The sequence below is a fragment of the Rattus norvegicus genome, chromosome 2 (genome assembly GCF_036323735.1).
Source record: "Rattus norvegicus strain BN/NHsdMcwi chromosome 2, GRCr8, whole genome shotgun sequence".
Taxonomy (NCBI): domain Eukaryota; kingdom Metazoa; phylum Chordata; class Mammalia; order Rodentia; family Muridae; genus Rattus; species Rattus norvegicus.
The window spans coordinates 188,271,163-188,296,037 of record NC_086020.1 but is presented as its reverse complement, the minus strand read 5'-3'; the positions used below and the strand labels follow the sequence as shown (position 1 = coordinate 188,296,037).

The window sequence follows — 24,875 nt, the reverse complement described above, 5'->3', positions numbered from 1 at the left end:
TGAGGCCCAGATAGATATACCGAGCGTTGTAACTAGACTGGGGATCACTCTTCTCCTAAAGACATAGCCCCCATTAAAGCAAATCCTCCCTCTAAGCCAGACTGGTGGGAACACACCAGTCAGAGCAGCCACAAATCCTTGCTGATCCATAGCTTCACTGGCGCAAAGAAATATGGGATCCCACAGACCTTCATCTGAAAACACACTCTGCCTCCAGAACCCTATCACAGTTCAGTCTCTTAGTACAGAAATATGAACAAGGGCTAGCAATGGCTTTGGTTGTACTCAGGACTTAAAATATGCAGATATGCCCTTTTTAATTAAAACCCACACATAAAATTTCCTTCGAAAGTAAGAACCGAAGTCAGTGCTTGCCTGCCATCCAGTTCTGTCCTCTCAGAACCAATAGGTCATAAAACACTCAAGGGCTCCCCTGGAACAGACAGTTGCAGACAGTTGTGACTATCTCGCTTATCTATTTTGTCCTGGTTTCTAGGACATTTATATACAGAGGCACTCAGTAATATACGATAGGGAGGGGTTGTTGTGCTTTGACCTAATTTCGGTTTATTTGGGTTTGGGTTTTCTTCTGAGACAGGCTAGAAGTCAACATGTTATGTCACGGAGGATGACTTTGAACTCCTGATCCTCCTGCCTTCCTCTACCTACTGAGTGCTGGGGTTACAAATGTGCCACCACAACCAGCTAAACACATGTCTTTTCTCTCCTCCAGAAGCCATTGAGCATGTGTGGATTGGTGTGTGTGTGTGTGTGTGTGTGTGTGTGTGTGTGTGTGTGTGTGTGTGTTAACGTGTTGGAAGGGAAACGAGTTGGGGAACTGTCTTGGAGAATCCCAGGCAGAGTCAGTCAGGTACTTATATCCTGAGGTGGAGTCTCATCAGGGACCAGACCTGAGCTCACCTCCAACACATATCTCACACCATCTATCACAGGAATCTAAAAATGAGGGACTCCATGTTAGTGGAAGCAGAAATTACAAGTGAGATGTCTTTTAATAATGCCTTCTATTTAGAAAGTGCTTTATACTTACCCCAAACACGTTAAGGTGTATTATCTCTCTTGATCCTCAAAGCAGCTGTGGGAAATAAACAGACCAGCCATTACCATCACCATTTCAGAGATTAAAAAAAAGAAGAAGATAAGGTGTCTTGCCCAAGGTTAAATAAGTAATTAATGGCAGAGCTAAGACAAAATCCCTTGGTTTCGACTGTGTACTCAATTTCATTGCATGGTGCACAACAGTATCTTTTGAGGTGCTTCTCAGTGCAGGGACCTGCCTGCAGGCACAGAGCCCCAGCGTAATGCATTGGTGCAGAGTAAGCTGATCCACTGCAACCGAGAAACTTAAACAAGTAAGTCAACCGTTGTATTTATTTTAAAGCCATTTTGAGAGCTTGCACTCCACAGAGCACGTCCTTGACTCTGTGGCAATACAAACATAAATAAACCCCAGGCCCCTCTTGCTCTACGGGGATCACAGACTCACACCACAGCTACAATGGTGATAAGGTGCTGGGCCCTTCGAACACAGAGCACTGAGATTAATTTCAAGGCCGCCTTTATTTTCAAGTCCTCATCCTGAGCAATACGAACCAAGGCAGCCAGCACAATTAACTGAAAACAATTTCAAGACAGGGACCATCTCTAATTTATTTCTTCTTCAGGTTTGTAGCCCCACAGAAATGGATGTCCCCCCAACCTCAACGAAGTTCTCAGTAAAGACCTCACCCTCAGGCCTGTAATCCCAGCATTTGGGAGATTGAGGCAAGGAGGGCTCAAGGTTCAAAGTAAGTTCAATTTTGACACAGACTGTGAGGCAAAACACTGCCTTAAAAACAAACACGGAATGAAACAAAAGCAAAACACTACCCGCTTAAAATGGTCTGTGTAGTTTAGCCTGAGAGATGACAGGAGGCAAGAGTTGACCTCAAGATTCAAATTAGCTGTCAGTCAATACGCTGATCAGACCCCGCTCTGAATACAGACCCAACTGCCCTGCTTTAATGAAGCATGCAAACAATAAAAGCTGCTATAACTTTGGTGTCTTGATGCATTTTTTTCATTTTTACAAGCACCAGTGTCTCAGTCAATATTAAAGAAAAGAAATGTGGAGGTGCCTTTAGGAGGGCCTCTCCCTCAGAGGCATGTGCGAGTGACAAACAGCCCCTTCAAAACTTCACTGGGGATCCTGTGCTGCTCAAGAGGTGAGGAGAGCTAACGTGTTAGCATAGGGACATTTGCCAGAGCATCAGGTGACCTTCAAAATTAACCTCTTAGCATAGGAATGTTTGCCAGAGCACTGCTTGACCCTAAACCTTCTCTTAGGTATTTTATACTGAGAAATATTACACTTCACTTCCTAAGCGGGGACACATACTTCATAAATATAAAATATGAATGTACAGAAACAGCTGACCCGTGTGAAAAGACAGCTCCCCGTTCAAGAGCATCACAAACCCATGACTGTGTCATTGTCAACCCACTCTATCACTGGTTGAGTCTCAGTGCTTTGGTCACTGAGATGGTTATGCCACTCCAAACATTTAGGAAATGTTCACAGATCGCTTCTCGGCCTTTTGGCTAAGATCAAGTGTAGGAAATGTTCACAGAGACAATCCTATCGTCCCTGCCCATATCCTCACATTTTACCTCCATGAGTGGATGAGAAATTCTTGACCACTGAGGTCCAAGCTCTGAGGCAGCTTTCTCCCTCCAGTGTGGACCGTCACTGTTCCGTACATGCGCAGATCCACATCTCCATCTTCTGAAGCAAGCTGGCCATTTATTATGTAGAATTCCAAAGTGATTAATGAAGTATGAGAGCGGAGGGAGACACCAGAAATAATGAAGGGGGATCCCTGTTTATTAAAAAAAAACGAGCTTTTTAAATCCCCTTCTGAGTGAGTAATTCATCAGGGGATAATTATTGGCTGGCAACAGGTATTTATTTATAATGGAAGCGAACACAGCCTTAACGACGGAGGTGCCTCTGAAAGCACCCTAATTAAAAAGGGAAAGAGTAATTTTATGGGAAAGTACAAATCGTTGGTGAGTACATCTGCTAATGTATGCAAAGAGAAGGGGTGGGGATTGTGGACCCAGATGGGTCTGTGCTGCTGGAGATAACAAGCTTATAAACACGCAAATGGAACTTCTGGTGAAACCGTCTGTGCCCCAGTATTTTTGGCGAAGGTGGGGTGGGTTAGATTTTGGCAGGTGAGGGCTGTTTTGCACTCGAATATCCTGGATATCAGCTTGGTTTTGCCTTGAATCGCTTTGCTCTGGTGGCTACACTGAACTATGACTCCTCTAATGTTGCTGAGGTCCCTGGTCCAGCCGTGTATAATTCACGCCTGTGTGTGTCTTTCCCTCTTGTAACAGCTGCTGGAGGTTGAAGCAGAAATCAAAATGCAAATGGTGCCAAGACAAAGAATGTTTCTCACGCTAAAATCTATGTCTGAGTCTAGGAAGGCACAACCAGAGTGTAGAAAAACTCTGAGGAAGAGCCACGTCTCTGTGAAAGACAGAGTTCCCTGAAGTGAATTCTATCCTGTCTCTGTTCTGATGACTGTCACTGCCATTTTTGATACTGAAAACAATCGTTGGGAGAATGTCTACTCTTATCACTTTTCATTAATTTGCTTATTTAGTGGTGTGTGTGTGTGTGTGTGTGTGTGTGTGTGTGTGTATGTGTGTGTGTGTGTGCTGATGTCAAGAGTCCATGTAGGTCCCAGGGATTGAACACAGGTTTTCAGACTGGCAGCAAGTGCCAAGAGCCCATAGAGCCACCTCTGTTGCTCATTTAAAGGAAGAGAAGAAATAGTAGGGTGGATACAGCTGTACTCAGGCAAACCCCGAGTGCTGGAATTAGGAAAACAGGTTTTCAGTTTCAAAAAAAAAGAGGCAACCATGAAGAAGATAGAATTGTTCCTTAGTCATCTACCCTCTTTGGGTTTGGGGGAGAAAAGGGAAGTAAGAAAAGTTGAAGAAAAGAAACACAGAATGCAAGAACAGGAAGGTGAAAGGCTGTTCTGGGGCAGCATGCACCTGCTCAGATGCGGGGAAGTAGCATGAACAGGAGCAAAAGAAGAACCAGCATGGAGTTCCCCCTTGCACATCCCCATTCTCCTCCCAAAGGGGACCACAACAATGTCCCAGCAGTGAGAGAGGCGGGCCTCAAGCCACCTCTCTGAATTCAAAGTATCTGAAATCCAAATTGGACACACACACACACACACACACACACACACACACACACACACACACATTGTGAATCTTCATAGAGTTTAGCAATAACAACATTAATGGCACAGGCAGCCAATGTCAATGCAGTACCTACACTTGTCGAGTGTCACACCAAGTGCTTTGGCTGGTTGTCATGTATAATTCTCCAACCAGCTTACAAGTATGTACTGTTCTCACTTTACAGAGAATAGCCAAAGATCCTCAGGCTTCTACATGACACAGAGGTTTAATCCAAGGGTCATCCAAATGGCAGCAAGTCTCTGCCTTAGAAAGCCAAAGTCACGTATCTTAGTCTGTGTTCTATTGCATCATAACCATAGCCACTCACCGCCCTGACCAGAGGACCCATTTGAGCCCTAAGTATGTTGTCTTTCACTTATCTAAAGTCAGGTCTCCTAAGGGCATTGTGAGACCACAGACCTCTGTGCTCCACTAAAGCATGGCAGCTAAATTTCTGTTCATCCGCCTGAAATGCTAAAGCAAGGCATGGCCACCTTCCCCACTGCGTCTGCCACAGGGGAGCCCAGACTGCAGTGATTGGTTACCTGCTACGGCTTTTAATTTTAAAATAGTCTCTTCCAATGTTCTCTACCTAAAAGGAGATAAATCCAGTAAAGAATCAATTCTATCTTTGCCATAACAAATTATAAACATAAAAATATCTGTTTTAAATTTTTCCATAGTAATATTACCACTGATAGTTTGGGGGCACTTATTCAGTTGTTCTTCCCAGGCACCCCCTGTGTGTGTGTGCGTGTGTGAATGTGTGTGGGAGGATGTTGTAGGGGTGTGTGCATTCATGTGTTTGTGCATCCATCAAAATGATGCCAAGCGTTGGCAAGCTTTGGCTACTTCCTGGGTTCTCTTTCTTCCACCCTTCTCCCCCATTTTCTTCTACCCTTTCAATCCCCTAACACTAGATAGGAGAGAAAAAGGATAGAGGAGAAAGGGTATATTATCATAAGACTACTTCCTGTTGATTAGGGGTGTAGAGTTCCTTGGAGGCAAGTTTGGTCTTTACCATCAGGATATCTAATTTTTTCTTGCTTCTTCTTTGTGCACAACTTCCTAACAAATCACTACCAACAGCAACCAACCCACCATCAACAGCCTACCCCACCTCTGAAGGTCCTACCATTTATATACCCATAACTCCAAGTGTCTCACAATCACAGAAACTATCTGCTACTGGCCAAACACACACCCCTACATGAAGTAAATCAGAGTTGGATGTTTTGGACTATCTGAAGCATCCCCATATTCCATGCCTGGGATTAAAACAAAAACAGTCTTATGACACTTCTGTGTGTTTTAAAGAAACCAAAATTCTCACTACAGTCAAGTGTGTTCCTCAGTTTACTCCCCACCTTACTTTTTGAGACACAGCCTCTCTCTGAACCCAGAGTTTACCGACTCAAATAGACTAGCTGGTCAAAACCCCAAGACTCCCCCTACCAGCACAGGATAATAGGCAAACACAGCCACTTCACACAGCTCTTCACCTGGGGGACCGGAGATACAAACTCAGACATTCATGCTTGTACAACAAGTACTTTATCAACTGAGTCACCTCTGCAGGTGACTCATGTGTGCATTTCAATGACAATCCAGACACCTTCCTAGTCTTTATCTTGCCTCCCCAGGTAAACCCATAGATTCTGTTTTCCCTTGTGGCTACATAAATATCATATGCAACATGTTATTGTCTACAAAATATTCCTGTGTTAGTTGACACATGAATGTCAAATACTTTCTCCATGGTTTAAGATCAGTATTCAGAAGTTGTCTACCTTACTGAAGGGACAATCTCCACGAAACAGTGCCTGTCAAGGTCAGCAGGCTAAGGCAGTGGGCTCTTCCTCACCTCAAATTAGTGAGATGAGAATGCCCAGCACAAGGATTCTTGGCCTTTTGGCTAAGATCAAGTGTGGAGATTGCCCTGCACTCTCCACTCCACGGGGTAGATGGGCCTTTCCATGCTGCTCTTTCCTTCTTTCTGTTCCTTGTCTCTTCACAACAAAAGGCTTCACTTCCTACTTCATCAAAGGCATGTCCCAGCACAACCATCACCTCTTCTGTAGTCTTCTCTAGCCCTCAAATCTGTGCTAGCCGGCCATCTAAGGATGCCCTAACCTCTTGCCTCATCTCCCCTCAGCCTTGAACTACACTCAACCCAACTCTCTTTATTTTTATTTATTTATTTATTTTGATTTTTTTTGAGACAGATTTTCTCAGTGTAACAGCCCTGGCTGTCCTAGAACTCACTTTGTAGACATATTGACCTTGGACTCACTGATCTGTCTGCCTATGCTTCCCAAATGTTGGAATTAAAGGCATGCGACACTACCACCTGACTCAACCCAACCTTCTTAAAGGGGCAGTTTATTCCTTGATAATGCCCAACCCATGATAGCTTCACTCTCCTACATGTAGCAAGTATCTATCATGTAAAAGTAATTTTGAAATAGAGATGGACAAAGCAGTTTCTGTTCCTGAGAAGCTTCTAGTTACTTGGGAGGATGGGTAGTACATCAAAAACAATCCAACAAAATTAAAAGAGGTATCATAATGGGAATGTATGGAAAACAAGATCCAAAGGAACTTGCATGGAGTCCTGTAGCGGTGGCATCAAACAAAGATTTTGGTGTTTATGGTATACTGAGTCAGTGGGTATCTAATTAAAAAGGGAAAGACTTGTTAGGTGATAGTTTCCTCTGAGATTGAAACATTCCATCTTCAGGGAAGCCCACTAAGGAGAAAGGTAAACAAAATAGCTCCAGGAAGCTCCTGAAACTGACCAGATTCACTAGGCCCCTCCCTGACAGAGTGAACAATAAAAACTGAGAATCCAGTCTAAGATAGCAAAGTCAAGCTTCAAAGAAGACTCTCAGACCAGACCATCTGCCAAGAAGAAACAGAAATCAGCTGAGCTGCCTAAGTGAGTAAGTTTGGATCAACTGAGGTACTTGAAAAGGACACTGTCCAACCTGTTGAGCTTCTTGTAGGCTGTGCTGTGTGCTCCAGGTTCCCAGTTTTTTGAACTGTCTTAGTGATACAGCTGTCTTTGAGTCATTCATGTTCCCATAAGTAAACCCTTGTCCATATTTCTGTAAGTAACCCCAATAAAACTCAATGATTCCCCAAGTTTTACTTTGGCTGTATCTGTACTTTGGAATGTTATGGGTTCTCTATCGGGGGTGAGTAGAGATGTGTGTTGTGTCTCATAGAAGCAGATACCAAAGGCCTTGGTCTTAAGAACTGGATCCTTCCTAAAGAATGCAAAGAGAAGGGATTCAGATTTACTTAGACCAGTGGTCCTCAACTTTCAGTATACATCAGCACTACCAGAAGGTGTATGAGAACATCAAGTCACAGTTCTTGGTGACCCAGGTAATTTGCAGTTCATCTAGATTGGGATGTGATGGGAGGCACGAGGGCTCCTCATCTAGAACCTTTAGTTATCTCCATTTTGTTGAAATTGTTTGGATGAAAATACAACAGATTCTCCACCCTTACCCCTCTTGATTTGTTTACAGCATTACAACTTAACAGCACCAACAACCTCACTGAGCCTAGTAGTCCCTGGGTGCCAGTCTCACATTTGGTCAATTTACTGATACACTAATCCCACAAGACTTCCCAAAACACAAGTGTACTTTATGACTCCGAACTTAAAATCCACCACCCTCCACATTCATATCCCAACACCATGGACTGGCAGAGCAGCCCCTTGACCTCCAATCATGCTCATTCCTTTCTTGCTGCTGTCCTATAGCACACAAACTGTGTCCTGGTGCCATCCATCATGTTACCAGGAACTCCCAAGACAGGCTGTGAACTTAGATTCTCCTGACCTCTACGTATATACTTTCTTCGCCCAAAATGCCTTTCTTCCTTCCTCTCCCTGCCTTTCATCCCCTCACCTGTGGAATCCTGGCTCAAGGTCTAGTTTAACTTCTTGTGAAGCATTCCTTAGCCTCATGGCTCCCTTCCTGAGCTCCTCCATAGCTGGCCTTTACATACTACATTTCACCTAACAACAGTACGGATATGCTGAGATTTACATAAGTCTAGTCTCTTTTGCCACCTCATAGACACCCAACTCCCTGACTAAAAGGTGGAGACACAGCCTCTCTTTTGCTTCATATGACTCTCTCTTTCTTTGATGACACAGTGGCTTGTCAACTCTGTGAACTGAGCAGTTGATTATGCATCTCGATTTCTTGCTTTGGCAAAATACTTGCAGGGACAGTTACCCAGGGCTAAGGAACAACATGTGTGGAGAGTGGATGGAAAAGACTTTGGTAGCCTGGCTTGGTGCACACACTGCAGCAGGCAGCCATCATATTCCACCACTGAAGGAGTGCCAGGAAAGTCTCTGCCTAGAGGAAAAACAGATTCTGTCTACTGCCCTTTTCCTTAACTCTCCCTCTCTCTCTCACCTCCCTCCCTGCCCTACCCATGCTTCTGTTGACTTCTGTATTGGCCAGATACTACAGAGACCAAAGGAACTTGAGTTACCGTGTGGCTGGCTGGAGTTCTCTCTGGTGAACCTGTGAGGTTAGAAAACATGGCTAGCCAATGAGCTCACCTCATGTTTTCTGACTTTCCTGCAGAGCAGCCATTCATAGATGTTTCAAATACATAATCTCATTGTGTTCTTTCAGAACGATATCTTTACTTTCAATAAAAGACATGGGGACTTAAAGAAGGTAAATGATTTATTCAAGGACTAAGGCTAACATAAAGTAGAGGTGAAGCTTGGACTTACAGACTTATACTGCAATGATTCTACAGCTTGTCTGCTTTCTATCACTCAAGACATCTTGGAGAACTAGGAAGACTGAAAATGGCAACATCAGCCAATGTGTCACCAAGGATTAAAAGCCACATGTCCCGTTTGCCAGGGCAGCCCACAAGTACCCACTTTATTGAATTGGATAGATATGTTTAATGTTGTAAGAATCTATAAGACTTTAAAAGGATATTAAAATGTACAAATGACCTGGAATTGAAAGAACTGTCTAATGGCTCCCCACCTATCCTTGTCTCTACGTCCCGTAGTCATGGCCCCTCTGAGTTGGATAGAGATAAATCTGTGAACCCTAAAGTCAAATATCCATACCTCATTTGCACCTTACTTAAGAATAATGCTTTTAAAATCCTCCCTCTTCCTCACCCTCTCTCAAGTGTGCCAAGTATGAGCAGGAAAGAAGAATAAAGCTCTATCTACATTTCCAACTACTTTAGCAAGATATAAATGCTGTTGATTTCTAAAGCGACGTCAGATCCCCTAAAAGAACTATTTTTTTTTCCCAAATCAACCTGGCATGGCACCTAAACGTAGATCTCCTTGAGTATTTCTTTGCTCTGCTTCTAGCCTGGGCACTATGAGCACACAGAACTGAAGATAGCATCCGTCCTAGAGTTCAGCACACAAGAGTGGGTGATAAAGTCAACATAAAACTGAAAGCAAGCAAGATCTACCGTGGATAAGCCGCCCAGACTTGGCTGCGGGCTCTAAGTGGACATAGCGGCTCATTCATCTTCCCTCTTTAGCTTTGTGCCTAACATCGCCCCGACTTCAACACTCAGACTAGGAGAGAAAGAAATGACAGGAGTCAAGTATCAAAGATGAGCCCATCCCGTGTGCGATTGATGAACAGACATGCAAGGATTCCAAAGTCAAAGAAGTCACAGGCTGGAGGAACTAGTAGACAAACGACTGTTGGGCTCAGGCTCTCTTGTCTATTATGTTGCCCTGGCCTCAGCTAAGGAACTTCTAGCGTCTATCATTCAAAGGTAGCACATTCCCCTCGGATTATTCCCTCTTCTATAATTTTCTTGCCTCTGGTTTCAGAAGTAGGTTAAGGATGTTCAGGTTTCCCTCAAGCGTGGTAATGAGTTAGTCACAAGAGGACTGCATCATTTAAATTGCCCAACCCGTTGAAAGGATGCCACGAAAGAAGCTTCCACAAACACAATCTGGGCACTGTTTTTCTTGTCTCGGGTTGCAAAACATGGGGGAGGAGTTAGCTGCAGGTGTGTAATCAGCATAAAAGCTGCTGAAGCAGAAGAGGAAAGTAGGCAGCTGCCTGGACCCAAATGGAGCTGTGATGGTTTCATGCTGCCCAATACCTGGGAGCCTGAAGCACCGGATTGTCAAACAGCAGAAGAGTTAAGACTGCTAAACCAAAAGAAAGAAGGGGGGAGGGGGAGGGGGAGGAGGAGGAGGGGGAGGAGGAGGAGGAGGGGGAGGAGGAGGGGGAGGAGGAGGAAGAAGAGGAGGAGGAAGAGGAGGAAGAAGAAGAGGAGGAAGAGGAGGAAGAAGAGGAGGGGGAGGGGGAGGGGAGGGGGAGGGGAGGAGGAGGGGGAGGAGGAGGAGGAGGGGGGGAGGAGGAGGAGGGGGAGGGGGAGGAGGAGGAAGAAGAGGAGGAGGAGGGGGAGGGGGAGGAGGAGGGGGAGGTGGAGGAGGAGGAGGAGGAGGGGGGAGGGGGAGGAGGAGGAAGAAGAGGAGGAGGAGGGGGAGGAGGAGGAAGAAGAGGAGGAGGAGGGGGAGGGGGAGGAGGAGGGGGAGGAGGAGGAGGGGGAGAGGGAGGAGGAGGAGGAGGAGGGAGAGGGAGGAGGAGGAGGAGGAGGGGGGAGGGGGAGGAGGAGGAAGAAGAGGAGGAGGAGGGTGAGGAGGAGGAGGGGGAGGGGGAGGAGGGGGAGGGGGAGGAGGAGGAGGAGGAGGGGGGAGGGGGAGGAGGAGGAAGAAGAGGAGGAGGAGGGGGAGGAGGAGGAGGGGGAGGGGGAGGAGGAGGAAGAAGAGGAGGAAGAGGGGGAGGGGGAGGAGGAGGAGGAGGGGGAAGAGGAGGAGGAGGAGGGGGAGGAGGAAGAGGAAGAAGAAGAGGAGGAGAAGACACTGGTACTCTTTCTGCAGGAAACAAACATTGAGGCTAAACTAAGAGGCAGCTAGCTAATTGCACCTAAGTGCTCACAGCTGCTTTAGAATCTCTCCAGAGCTGCTTTTCATCCATCTAGGACAAAATGGCTGCCCCCTTTCCGCCTAAAGTGCTCTCCCATGCTCTTCTTGTAGCTTGAACCGCACCCTCCTCACTTACCCAGTATCCATCATCTTTTCTTTATAGTTCCTCTTAGGAACTTTTTAGATTTATTTTTCTCTGATCCATGAAATTTTAATACTACTTTGGGGAGTTTGATTTTGGACATCAATGGTACTGGGCTAAGGATTGCCCAGAAATTGGGTAACACACTGAATTAGAGTGTGTCTGCATTTCAGGAACACTACAATGACTTTGGTGCTCTCGGATTGCACCCACCACATCATAAAGCCAGCAAAGACTCCAGTAAAACACGCAGGTGGGGGAAGGGTGAGTGTTCTCTTCTGGAGCTGGGACACGTGTCTTCCCACACCGTAGTGGGCAGTGTTCCCTGTTCTCGGACCTCTGAAGCACACTGGAGTATAGGATCAGCTTTCCACCGGTGTATTAGCTGGTGGTCTATGTGAATTCACGTGTACATGAACTTTATATAAATTTTCAATTATTTTATTCCTCAGGAACCATCCTCACTCCTGTGGGGAATACCTCACATAGCTGATATCTGTAGTCTATGGTACTACATGTGCAAATGATAGAAACATATGATAGGCAAAGTTCTTTGAGGCAAAAATCCAAGAGAATGGCAGCTATAGGAGTTTGTGTGGGTAAGGCTGTGAGGGTCGTGACAGACAGCTTAGCCAGGCAGAGCATAGGTTAAATATGAGGCTGAAGACAGCGTTAATGAAAGATAGAAGAAACAAGTTCAAGGCTGGCAGGGGAGAACATTCATCCTTTGGAGCAGAGAACGATCTCACCCCATCCTAAAAACGTCCCGCAGAAGAGAATTGCTCTTAATTCTGAAGCTAGGCTCTAGTATGTTGTTTTTGATGCTAAGGAGTACGGCAGCCAGACTGTGCTCCATAACTAAAGTCTCAGCTTATCAAAGGGGGTCTCACCAAGAGCTGTTCCTACCTCCCAGTACTTTGAGCCCCTCTGTATCTCACAAAAGAACCAAACCTTCCACCCCAACATAGAGGTGACTCCGGTCAGCATCACCAGGCACTCAAGCACCATGACCCCCTGTGAACTTGGTTTTCCTTTTATTTGAGTAATATATTCAAAACCAGAAGTAGACCCAAGGATCAGAGGGAGCCTTCCCAAAGCTATGCTTCCTGCAACCCTAGGATTGCTTTCTGGTCAGATCCAGGGGCCTTTCTTGTTAACTGCCTAATTCTAGAGCTTGGTGGTGGGTTTGGACCCATTCGCTCTCTGGTCATCGAGTAACTACTAACTCCAGCCAGCACCGCTCTGTGTTCTAGAGTCTTCTTTTTTTTTTTTTTTTTTTTTTTTGGTTCTTTTTTTTCGGAGCTGGGGACCGAACCCAGGGCCTTGCGCTTCCTAGGTAAGCGCTCTACCACTGAGCTAAATCCCCAGCCCCTAGAGTCTTCTAAACTCTCTGCAAGTGTCTCCTCCGTCTCTCCCTTCCTCCTTGCTGGTCACTGAAGGTGCCCTTATGATCTTTGGCTCTTTTTTTTTTCTGTTGCCCTCCATGCTCCTCTGTGTATAAGCACAGTGTCATTTACTAAACAATGCTGAGCGCTTGGCTTGTCTTAAACAAGCAGGAACAGATACAATGTAGCAAAGCAAAACTCAATGGAAAGCATGTAATGTAGACATATATGTGATGCCTTTGTGACTCAAAGGAGAAAGTCATCGATTCTGCCGTGAGGAGATTGCAAAGGGTCTGTAAGAGGGAAAGAGCTTCATCACTAGTTCTTATTTATTTGTTTGTTTATTTATTTACTTACTTAGAGACAGGGACTTACTATTTAGCCCTGGTTGACCTGAAACTCCCTCTGTAGACCAGGCTGGCCTTAAACTCACAGAGATCCACCTGCTTCTGCCACCTTCATGCTTCATTAAAGGCCTGCACTAAAGCTATTACAGCTTCAGTCATTAACTAAATCTTCATGCCAAAGTAACACCAAAATGAATCATCCCGGTGCCTGGCACTTTGACTTCTGACAAATAAAATTAGCTCGCCCTTCGTGTATGTTGTAATAAACTAGGTAGGGCAGGGGGGATGAAGACAAATAAGCTGTACCTCAGGAAGCCAGAGCAGTCTAGAAACAGGATCTGCTTTCAAGGCAAGTGCCCATGGCAAGCGGACCGTGATGGCACACATGTGACCGGCTTCGAGGAGGCACAGCCAGAGAGCTTGCTGCCGAAGCAGTCCAGTTGAGGCTTCAGAGCCCTTGGGGTTGGATGTTTAGGGAATGGTTTTCCAAACAAGTCTCCACCCTAAATCTGTAAATGTAAGGTCACTGGGCCCTGGGGACTCTTCAGATGTGACAAATCCAAGGCAGATTGGAAGCTTAGACTATTTATGTGGGCCTGATGGGGTCTTTTGTTTTTGTTTTTGTTTTTTAAAAGAGGCAGGAATGAGAGGGGAAGAGCCGTGGGGTTATACAACTATTTAGAAAAAGGCAGAGTTGGGGCAGTCTCTCACTAAAACAGGGAAATGGTGAGCAGCAGATTTTCTGCATGAGTTCTGGAGGATGAGTGGTTTCGCTGAGGCCTGGACTTCAACCCAGTCAGTCTCCTTTTCCTGCTTCTAATCGCCAAAGAACAAGATGCTTGACTACTTTCTAGCCACCAAGACTGTATTAATCCACAATAGCAGAAATAGAAATCTCATAGAGGTGGCCAGGCCAGCCAGATGTGAGAGGGAAGGGCACCGTGGGCACAAAGAATGGCAGACGCCAGGGCACAGAGGCCTGGGGTAGCGTGCCACATCCCCGGGGTGATTTCAGAATACTAGGGTGTTGCCAAGGTCAAGGGTCAGCAAGCAAAGAGTAAACAAGGAGACTGTAAACAAACTTTTGACCATACAGGAGCTGTGCAACAAGCTGCCATGAACGGCCATAGGTGCAGCTAAGACGTTGTTTCAGCTTAGAAGTGAAACTGAGAGCTGTTTTACGGTCTCGAACAGAAAAGTAAGGTACTAGACCTTCAATTTTGAAAGAAAGAGAATGGGGAAGAGCCCGGGGTGGGGTGACTATTTAGGAAGTAGTTGCAAAAGTCCTGTGCAAGGGCCACAGTGTGAGCAAAGAAAAAGTCAGAATAATGAGACTTAGGGCCCAGAGAGTGACAGAATACTGGGGACAAGGAAAAAGAAAAGAGTCCAGGGTGACCCAAGATTTCTGGTCGGGCTTTTGGATGACTTTGCTGTCTAACTAACTGAATGGAGGAAAGAGGAGATTCCACCAAATGCATCCCAGATCCATTTGTTTGCTTGTTTGTGACAAGGACCTTGCTGCGTAGTTTAGGTTGGCCTAGAACTTATGCTCGCCCTCTATGGGGCTCCCAAGTGCAGGAATTATAAGTGAACACCAGTATTCTCAACTCCAGGCTCGCAACCTCCATTTCTACATTCACTGAGACAGTAAGCTCCCTGGCCTGTTAACATCTCCTAGGCTTTCCAAAGTCTCAGCTTTGCCACCCTCACTGCAGTCCCTGCCTTGTCGTTAGAACAGCTCACTCAATGCCCACAGATATTGTTTAGCACTTACAGCTTGGGAGACGCTAGTGACTCCCAAGAATGAAACACTGACAGGAATAAAGTAGCTGAAATTGAATCTAGAGTGTCCAGGGCAACTCAGGGTCGTTCCATCTTGAATGGGCATCTTCTGTAGTAACATCCAGTTTCTTTTCACTTGATTTGTACAACTTTGGGCGTGTCCTCAGGCTCCCTGTCCACTTCCTCATCCCAGATTAGCAATAAGAGTTCTCAGGTTACAAGTGAGAACTGAAGCAATATTGCCCACATAGCTATGGAGTTTAAATTTATAATATATATATTTTTCTGATTTTTTTTCAAACTCACTTAAGTGTCCTGCACAGGACTTGTGTACAGGTCATACCACATGTGACTCATATGTGAATTTCACAACACTCAAACTGGCCCACACCCAGTCTAATGACATAAGCCCCTGCTGCCTGTCTGACACAATATCTTGGTTTATACTCTAAAGTTTCTTAGTGCTTACTCTCAGTTTAAGCAGCCTTCACAGATCATGTGTTTGGGTCCTCACAATTATCCTTTATTCTCTTACTGGGATAGTTTAAAGGGAATTAGAGATATATAGGCATATACTCCTATATTCGTGTGTGTGTGTGTGTGTGTGTGTGTGTGTGTGTGTGTGTGTGTGTGTCTAATTATATGCTAGTTGGTGTTTGGGGTTTGGCTTTGTTTTTGCTAGCCCACTAAAGACTACATTGGCCCAGTGGTTGGTACTATTCCTGTAAATAGACCTTGGGCTATTGCAGGCAGAAGGATGTTTGACAGATCATCTGTTTTCAAAGAATGGATACTTCCTGTTCTTCCATTTCTTTCATCAGCTGCTTCCTTATCCTCCTCTCAACTCACACAAATGAATATTAAGATTAATGTGAGACCCTCGGTTCTCTTTTTCTTTCTTTTTTTTTTAAGATGCTGAATTCTTTACCAAGTTCTTTCAAGAGAGTCAGTCCGACCATCTCAGTTTTGCCAGCCCTAATTAGATGAAGCTATTGAGCATAAATCACAGTTTCAAATCAACCTCAGGCTGTGCCGGATGGATGAGGAAAGAGAGGGAGCCATTGTCTCCGGTTCACTGGCTAACTCCAGGGCTGCCCTGTGCTGGACTCCCTCCAGCCCCAATAAGTACCATCATGGCCTTATATTATAGCTCTTCTGGGACGTTAGTTCAGCCCTCATCACTAGTATCCAGCTGTCCTCTGCGAACAAACCCTTTTCTGTGGCTTCCGCAGCCCCACATGGAATGTTCCTCATGCATTCTATATCAGGACAACACCATTTGCGTAAACACTAGGATAAACTCTTGGAGTCACTCTTGACCCCTTGTTTCCCACCACGCCTCATCTTCAGCCAGTCGCCATCACGGTCTGTCGCCACTATGCTTGTTCCCCAGCACCCATCCCCTCATAGGCTGTGCTGGCATTCAGAGACAATGCTACCCCTTCCTTAACACATCTTCAAAACATCTCCCCTTTCTTAAAAACACTATCAGGCTTTTTTTTTCCCACCCAGGACCTGACTAGACTCTGTAACCACCCTCAGTTTAACAATAGCATCAGTAAAAATCACCAAGATGCAGCCTCTTGGGAATCTCAACATTTCCCAAACATGCTATCTTTTCTCAGAGCCAGCCCCCCTGAGCCTTTCTTGCAATCAACCCTTGCCCTCTAGTCCAAAGAGCAACTGGGGCTCACCAGTTGAAGCCCACACTTACACTTCAGGGACGACTCCTGCACTCCAAGCACCGGCCACTACATTATTTACAGCATCTGTGCAACCTTTCAGTGATGTCTATGGGTGATTCATTCAACAGAGGTTCTGTGAGCCAGGCACTGAGTTAGAGTCCAGGGGCACCAAAAAGTGACCTTGGCCTCAAAGGTCTTCCATTCGGATGGTAGAGGAAGACGGCAGTGTAAATAGTAGATATGCGTATGTATTTTAAAAACGTCAGTGTTCCAAGAAGTGCTAGCTCTAGAAGCATGGGCGGAATACGCTGAAGACTAAAAGAAGTGAAAGAAAGTCAATTCAGCTGTCAAGAGGAAGCAGGGAGATGCAGGGCTACTGTTACAAAGGACACAACCTTCCTAGAGGGTGACAGAAGAAGCCAGAGCAGGCCGAGGACAATGTGAACCAAGACCCAGTGGAATGGCAAAGCATGCTAAGTCAGAAAAAGCAAGTCGTGCCTAGGGCTTGGGCATCAGCACAGACGCGAAGTTGGCAAGGCTGTTTCACTTTACAGGCTTCACGGAGCCTGTGTTGGGTTTTAAGCCGGCACTAATACAGGGCGATCGGTGTTTCTAGGGGAATCATTTCACCAACTCGGCACAGAGAGCAACGGCAGCTTGAGGCACGGTGTTCACATCTATTTTCTCTCCTCGATTGGTAGCTCCCTGGTGTCAAGTGCTGGGTGACACTCATTTCTAGTGCCTCAGCTTCTCACTTGCTCATTCGCTGGTCAGTGAGAGGTAGGCTTTGTGCTGAGTGGGTCTGAGTGAGGAGACGGTGCTCCAGGCTTGGTGCTCCAGGCTCGCTGTGCCCTCTCTCCATGAGGCATCAGGGAATCACTCTGCACTTCTGTTTCTTCATCTTTAAAATGGTGGTCCATACAAAGTCATTTTTCAGTTCTCTTTTGCTCTAACACTCTGTGATTATATAAGGGAGGTTCCCTATTTTTTTTTTTTGAAAGTTTGCAGTCAACATTGGCAATATAAACAACAGTTAAGAGAGGTGTCAAGAAATTAGTGTAGCATGAAGCGCAGGCTGAAAGAAATCAAACATTGCCTCAGCCAGCGGTTCTCAACCTTTGGGTCTCAACCCTTTGGGGGCCGGAACAACCCTTTCACAGTGGTCCCTTGAAACCATGGGGAAACACCAATATTTACAATACGATTCATAACAGTAGCGAAATTACAGTTATGAAGTAGCAACAAAGATAACTTTATGGTTGGGGGTCGTCTCAACATGAGGACTGTATTTAACTGTATTAAAGGGTCACAGCATCAGGAAGGTTGAGAACCACTGCACAGATTGTCTTTTGAGTGGTGGGCAGTGACCCTGGCTAATCTCTGCCTGCTGTCCGATAAAGAGCTGTGTCCTCTGAGGTTTCTTCCTTTTTAAAGGAAACAAATAGAACTCTGAATCCTGTTACCATGTGTTTGGAACTAGTAAGGCCCGTACATGTAGAGAACACCATGGGCTTGAGAGAGACACCAAGTGTGATGTTCCCCTGAGCTTAGTTCTGTCTTCACCAGCTCTTCAGAGTACATAAAGCTATGTAAGACTCTCCATGAGCTGCCATACGTAGGGTGTTTTCTCTTAAATTTTGTTTTTTGTTGTTGTTGTTTGTTTTTGTTTTTTTTGCCTGCAGTTGATTTCATGGAATATGCTCTGATATTTCTGAGTCATAGACATATTACTAGCCTAATCACCATAATATAAAATCTCACATCAGACCTACTACTGTGGCCAAAAAGAGGCAAATATTTCTCTTAACTTCGGAGCTATTTGGCTTTTACGTTAATGAGACCCCTCCCCTTGAGAAACACCCTTTGCGGATAGGGTGACCCACTTGGCAGAATGTTTGCCCAGACTTGGCTTCAAGTCCCGGCACCACACAAACCAGTTATGAGCACATACACCTGTGATCACAGTACCCAGACTGCAGGCAGGAGGATCTGAAATTTAAGACCACCCTCGGCTATGTAGTGAGTTCAAGGCCACCTTAGCCTATGTTAGGCCCTGTCGTAAAAACTAGACGCGGAACTAGAGAGATGGCTCAGTGTTTAACAGCCATTGCTACTGACGTAGAGGACCAGAGCTTAGTTCCTAGCACCCATGTTGGGCAGCTCAAAGCTGTCCAAAACACCAGCACCAAGGAAACTGGTACTCTTTTCTGGTTTTCATAGCCACATGTGTGTGATCACCATGCACACACACACACACACACACACACACACACACACACACACTCACTCTCTCTCACACACACACACACACACATACAGACTCTCTCTTTCTCTCTCTCTCTCTCTCACACACACAGACTCTCTCTCTCTCTCACACACACACATACACACACAGACTCTCTCTCTCTCACACACACATGTACATACACACACAGACTCTCTCTCTCACACACACACACACACAGACTCTCTCTCTCTCTCACACACACACACACACACACACACACACACACACACGGACACACAGGCAAAAGTAAAAAAGAAAAAAAATTTAATTTGAACAGAGTCTCATTATGTAGCCCTGGCTGTCCTGGAATTCTCTGTGTAGACCAGGCTAGCTGAGACTCACAGAGTTCCACCTACTTCTGCCTGCTGAGCACTGGGATTAAAGGTGTGCACCATCACACCTAGCAAAACTAAAAGACACCTTAATTCTTTTTCCACTGACGGGACAATTTATTTGTTTGGGGATAGGACCCTACTATGTAAGCAGGCTAGCCTGGGACTTAATGCATCTCATCTTACAGAGCACTAGATTACAGCCACAGGCCACCATACACACTACAGCAATGATTCTCTGCTTTTCCACAGTTTGTTTTTCTTAGTCAAAATAATACATTTTCTTAGTTTATTTCTCTGTCATAATTGATCTCCATCGATGTTGGGATAAAATTTTTCACATCTAACTTGTTAGAGATGTTTCTTTTCAACTTTTAGCATGCCATGACTTGTTAGCTTTGTCTTGAGGAATACTAGTCACTCTCTATTACTGAGCTCATGTGTCTAGCTGTCTAATTCCTTAAATGAGAGCTATATTTACCCCCCCCAAAAAAAGACCATGAAGAGAAGTTTCACTTGCACCATATTTTCATAATAAACTATGCCCCTGGGTTTCTTTTTACTGAGAAACAAAGCAGCTAATTTTGTGCCAGCGTAGAATTCTCTAGTAAACCAGCCACAGCGATGTGAAGATGCATCCACTGGAATGAACTTCCCTTAAATCAGGAAGGGAGCGAGGGAGGAGGGAGACCTGTTTACTTCTTAGGAGGGCAGGAAAAGAAAGAAACAGACATACATGTGCATCGCGTGTGTGCGCACGCATACACACACACACACACACACACACACACACACACACACACACACACGCATGCATACTCCTCCACTCCACAACCTCTCCCTCTTTGCTTGCTTACCTCTCTGAGGCTCCAGTGGCACTGGTTGGGTTGCCATGCAGTGGCCCATTGGGCTTTGACTTAGCTAGGCCTCGGCTCTTTCTCAGACCTTTCATTCTGGAGAGTAAGGAATAGAGTGTTTGGCTCTAGAGTATCAGCTAAAGAAACAAGAGGAGTAATGTAGGGGTCCTTCCCACAGAGGCAGCTCCCTTCTCCCTGGCAACCTAGACTTGAATAAAAGTGCAGGTCCCTGTTGTTACATAGGCAGTTACCTCTAATGCCATCAAAAGCACCTAGATTTCACCTACTAAGCCACATATTCAAGGAGCTAGGCCTGGAGGGCGCATGCCTGTTCCCAGCTCTTGGGAGGTGGAGGCTGAAAAAAAGGGGAGGAGTTCAAGGTTATCCTTGGCTACATAGTGAATTTGAGGCCTGGAGTTCAAGGTTATGCTGGCAACATAGTGATTTTTGAGGCCTGGGCGCTAATGACTCTCAAAGCAAAAATGAAACAAAATAATAGAAAAGAAAGAAAGGTGGGGGAATAAGGTTACTGATGGGGGTGCATGTGGCTCAGTGGAGAGAGGCCCTTGCTACCAAGTCTGACCACCTGACTTCTATTCTGGGAACCCACAAGTTTCTCTCTGATCTGACCTCTACACACACACACACACACACACACACACACACACACACACACACACACACACAGTGATGAAATATATTTTAAAAGATAATAACTAAGAATCAAGAGTTTCCTAACCATGTCACTATGATACAGTTCTAAATAAAACTCCTATAGTTCATTCCAAAATTCACAACAAAATGTTAACCAAGCACAAGTGCTGGAATATCATTCTGGCTTCTCAGAGATAAGAAAAGACAAAATAGTATTCTCAGGAAAACCTTCCACCTATAGGCTGATGCTTGGCCTGTTTCCTTGTCAGCCAAGGCTGAAGATTACAAAAAGTATTCGCACTGTACAAAATAAACTAATAGAGCTCCGTTGTCACAGGGCGAGCAGCCTAGGTGCACGGACCCCAGGTGCAGTCCCCAGCATACCACTAGCCAGACATAGTGACAAAATATAATGACAATGAAATGAGTTTCTCTTCCCTCTTTTAGACCCTGGAGAAGTGGGGCAAAATGCCCCAAAAGTCACTAAAAGGTTGTAGAGCATCGCAAATTAATAAGAGATTGTGTGTGTGTGTGTGTGTGTGTGTGTGTGTGTGTGTGTGTGTGTGATTTGTTTGTTTGAGACAAGGTCTTGTGTAATCAGGCTGGCCCCAAACTCACTGTACAGAGAGGCTGGCCTTGAACTTTCTACCCTCCGTCCTCCTTCCCTACTGCTAGGATTCTATGCATGAATGCTATGGCCATGAATGTCTCAGTGTTCTCTCATCTACTTCTTTTGTCTGATCTTCCCCTAGTGGTTCTGAGTGTGCAAAAGCCACTGTTCTATCAGTCCTTGGAAGAATAGAGGGAATTGTATATTGACTTTAAAAAAATAACAGTAAAGGAAAGATCCACGTTTGCTATTTAGGAAGGTTCTGGTGCCCACAATCGGTGTGGACCACTCCTGGTGGCACTGACTGTGGGTTGCCTTTGCACTATGTAACTCACTCTTGCTAAAAACAAGTTCTTTGGGCTGGAGACATGGCTCAGTAGTAAGAGCACTTAGGGCTATTGGAGGGGACCCAAGTTTTAACACCAGTATTCATGTCGGGCAGCTCACAACCACTGGCAACCCCAGCTCCAGGGGATCTGATGTCCTCATCTGGGCACTGCTAGCACCTAGGACCTCATGCTTGCTCGCTTACTTGCACACACACACACACACACACAGAGAGAGAGAGAGAGAGAGAGAGAGAGAGAGAGAGACAAAGAGAGAGAGAGGTAGACACAAATAAATACAATAATTAATATTTTTAATTAAAGAAAAAACAAAGCTTTTGAATGAGGAGTCATGCATCTTTACAAACACAGCTCTACTTCGCTTGTGTTCTCGAAAGGGTACTAGGCAAACAACTGCAGCCTGTGGAGAAATGGAGCAGAAAAAAGACGAATCATGTTTTAAACTAAACTTGTCAGTTTTAGAAACAAACCTAACAAGTTCCAGTGGCAATACATAATCATCCAATAGAGGGGTGCCAAACACATAAACAGATCTAAGTGCTGTTTTAGTAAACCATTTGCTCCGAGAATGCAGACCAAGCTCACCCCGCCAGGGTGAGCCTGCAGTGTGTGTCTGCAAGCCTGACCGCCTGGGTGTGAATCCCAACTCTCGTTCCTTACCTATCAGTTCTTAGAGAATCTGTGGCCTCAGTTTCCTCCCCTGTGAAATGGAGACAGTGGCAACACCTGTTTCATAGACTTGGTTGAGCAGGAAACAGATTAATGCATGTAAAGGGATTACAAAATGCCTGGCATACAGGAGCAGTTACTAGTGTTAACACTGACTCACAACAGCCCTGCTTTGAGATTCTTTGTAGCCATGAAATTCTCTGCATTCTTTCTGGGAATAGGACTTCCACTGAATGGAGGGGACAGATCTGTAAAGCTTTTAAGTGAATCCTAAAATATATCTCCTGGGATCCCCATAGTTTACTTTAAGGCAGAGGTTGACATTTTTCCAACGGGAAACAGTGTTTGTTATCATATAGGCAAATTTGGTTTGTGTAAAGGTGAATTTTTCCTCTTCCTCCAGGACTCGTTCATTCTCCCATTCTTCCTCCTGGTGTAACATAGGTTTTAATTTGAGCAGTTGTAGTGGGGAGAGCTCCATGTCATTGACTCTTAACTACCTAAGTCGTTACTGAGAAAAACAGTTTCTGAATGGCAATGCTCCTTTGAGGATTCGCCTCTATTCCACTCAGTAAGTCAAGGGCCCAGGGCTATTGATTATATCAGCTCTGCTTCCTGGATTCACTTTCAATCAGAGAGAGGGACTTTTTGCCAGAGAGAGCAGGAGTGACTCGGCATTCCTATTTGTGCTGGGTCAATGGGGCACGCACCATGACCCAGAAAGGAAACACGCTTCTGAGTTAGCCGCTAAGCACTGCAGTTTAGAGGGGTAGGGATGGGATCCTCCCTGCACACTCAGCTGCCTGCCTGATCCCTCCCCTGGCAATGATGCAGAGGTCTCATCTTGCAAGATGGCTTCCTCACAGAGATGATGTGATAATGTGGAAGTGGACCGAGCTCTTCCCTCTTCTGTGGCTGCTTCTCCTCGGTGACTCAAAATTTGCTTCTTAGGTCAAGTTCTTTTCGATACACTATGACTTTGAGAGATGAAAATCAAGTTACCACATCAGCCCATGCCGTAACTCTATTTGTAGAAAATATTTATAAAACAGATAATTTATCAAATATAAATGATACTTGGTTGAGAATAGAAAAATAAGGGGTTGGGGATTTAACTCAGTGGTAGAGCGCTTGCCTAGCATGCGCAAGGCCCTGAGTTCGGTCCCCAGCTCCGAAAAAAAAGAGAGAATAGAAAAATAAATCCAACAAGCTGGGGAGATGGCTCAGTATAAATATGAGGACTTCAATACGATGCCCAGCGCCCAGGTAAAAATACTTTGAGGTGTGACGCTCACCTAAAATCCAGCCCTGGAGAAGCAGAGGCAGGAAAATCTCTGGGGCTTACAAACCAGCCGGTCTAGCTGAATCAACAGGCTTCTGATTCAGAGAGACACTGTCTTAAAGAAAATAGTGAAGAGCAATCAAGGAAGACTCCTGGTATCAGTCTCTGGCCTCCAGAGATGCACACACGCACATGCATGCACGAACATATACACACCAGCACCCACATAGCAAAGGAACGCATATCTCAGAGGTAAAGTTAAGGTTGTCTAAACCTTTCCACTCTAATCCAACCCTACTGTCCTCTTGCGGGCATAGTATTGGTCAGGCCTGGGCCAATGAAAACCACATCTCTAATTCTTCCTCCAGGGGAGAAACCAGGAAATGGTTTGTTATTTCCAGTGCCAGCACCCAGCTCAATCCCTGGCACACTGCCTGGCGTATACAGAGCAGTCAGTAAATATTGATTGAAAGGACAGTTACATGGGCCACCCATTCCTGTAAGCCAGAACGACTCGGGATGAATGCAGCCTCCCGAGGCTCACCGCACGCATCTTCCTTTCCCCTCGATGATCTGGATGGCCCTTCTAGGTGGTCCTTTGATCGGGACCGTCACCTGTTCCTTGCTCCAGTGACCCTGTGAAAGCAGCAGTACAGCCTGCCATAGCAGCTGATGGGCAGTGACGGACAAGGGAGCCAGACCGTCTTGCAGGGCACAATAATTCCTTTTCCTCAGCATAGGCCTCTTTTCAGAATCTCTTACATTGCCAGGAACTCGCCCATCAACAGCGTTGGGGCCTGCAGCTGAGAGCCCCCTACCCAAGGCTTCACTGGGCTCCTTCATGTGTTCATCCAATAACACTTGAGAATCCTCTCTGCATTATGACGTATCTCTGGCCCTTTTTGCCACAAGGTGTTTTACTATCATGTTCTGCAGCTAAAAATCCCAGTACGAGTTCAATATTAGCATAAATCTATTACAGGTTTGCCCAAAGCTGCAAGGACTTGCTTGTTTCTTCCCTGGTTTGCAACAAGCCAGTATTCAGTTCACTTAATTTGCTACCTTACAGGACACCGTCTTTTTCTCACTTGATTATAGGGACTTCTATTAATATATTTAATATTTTTAGTATTGTTTCTTTTTAAGTTTTTAATTAGTGTTTATGATTTTGACTTTTCTTCTGTGTTTGCATGATGTGTGCATATGTGTACAAGTGTACAATGTGCATTTGTGTGTTCACATGTGTGAGTGTGGATGCATGCT

The 24,875-nt window shown here is 45.3% G+C and overlaps 1 long non-coding RNA gene across 1 annotated transcript in view; it reads right to left on the bottom strand.

The window, feature by feature from the left end:
* Window positions 1–331: 331 nt before the first annotated feature.
* LOC120100890 (uncharacterized) overlaps window positions 332–24,875 on the bottom strand; it is a 30,092-nt gene continuing 5,548 nt past the window's right edge. Inside the window, exons 2-4 of the long non-coding RNA XR_005501142.2 lie at window positions 2,671–2,879; window positions 1,052–1,096; window positions 332–957 (exon numbers count right to left, since the gene is read on the bottom strand). This is a non-coding gene — a long non-coding RNA (uncharacterized LOC120100890). The remainder of the gene's footprint in view (window positions 958–1,051; window positions 1,097–2,670; window positions 2,880–24,875) is intronic.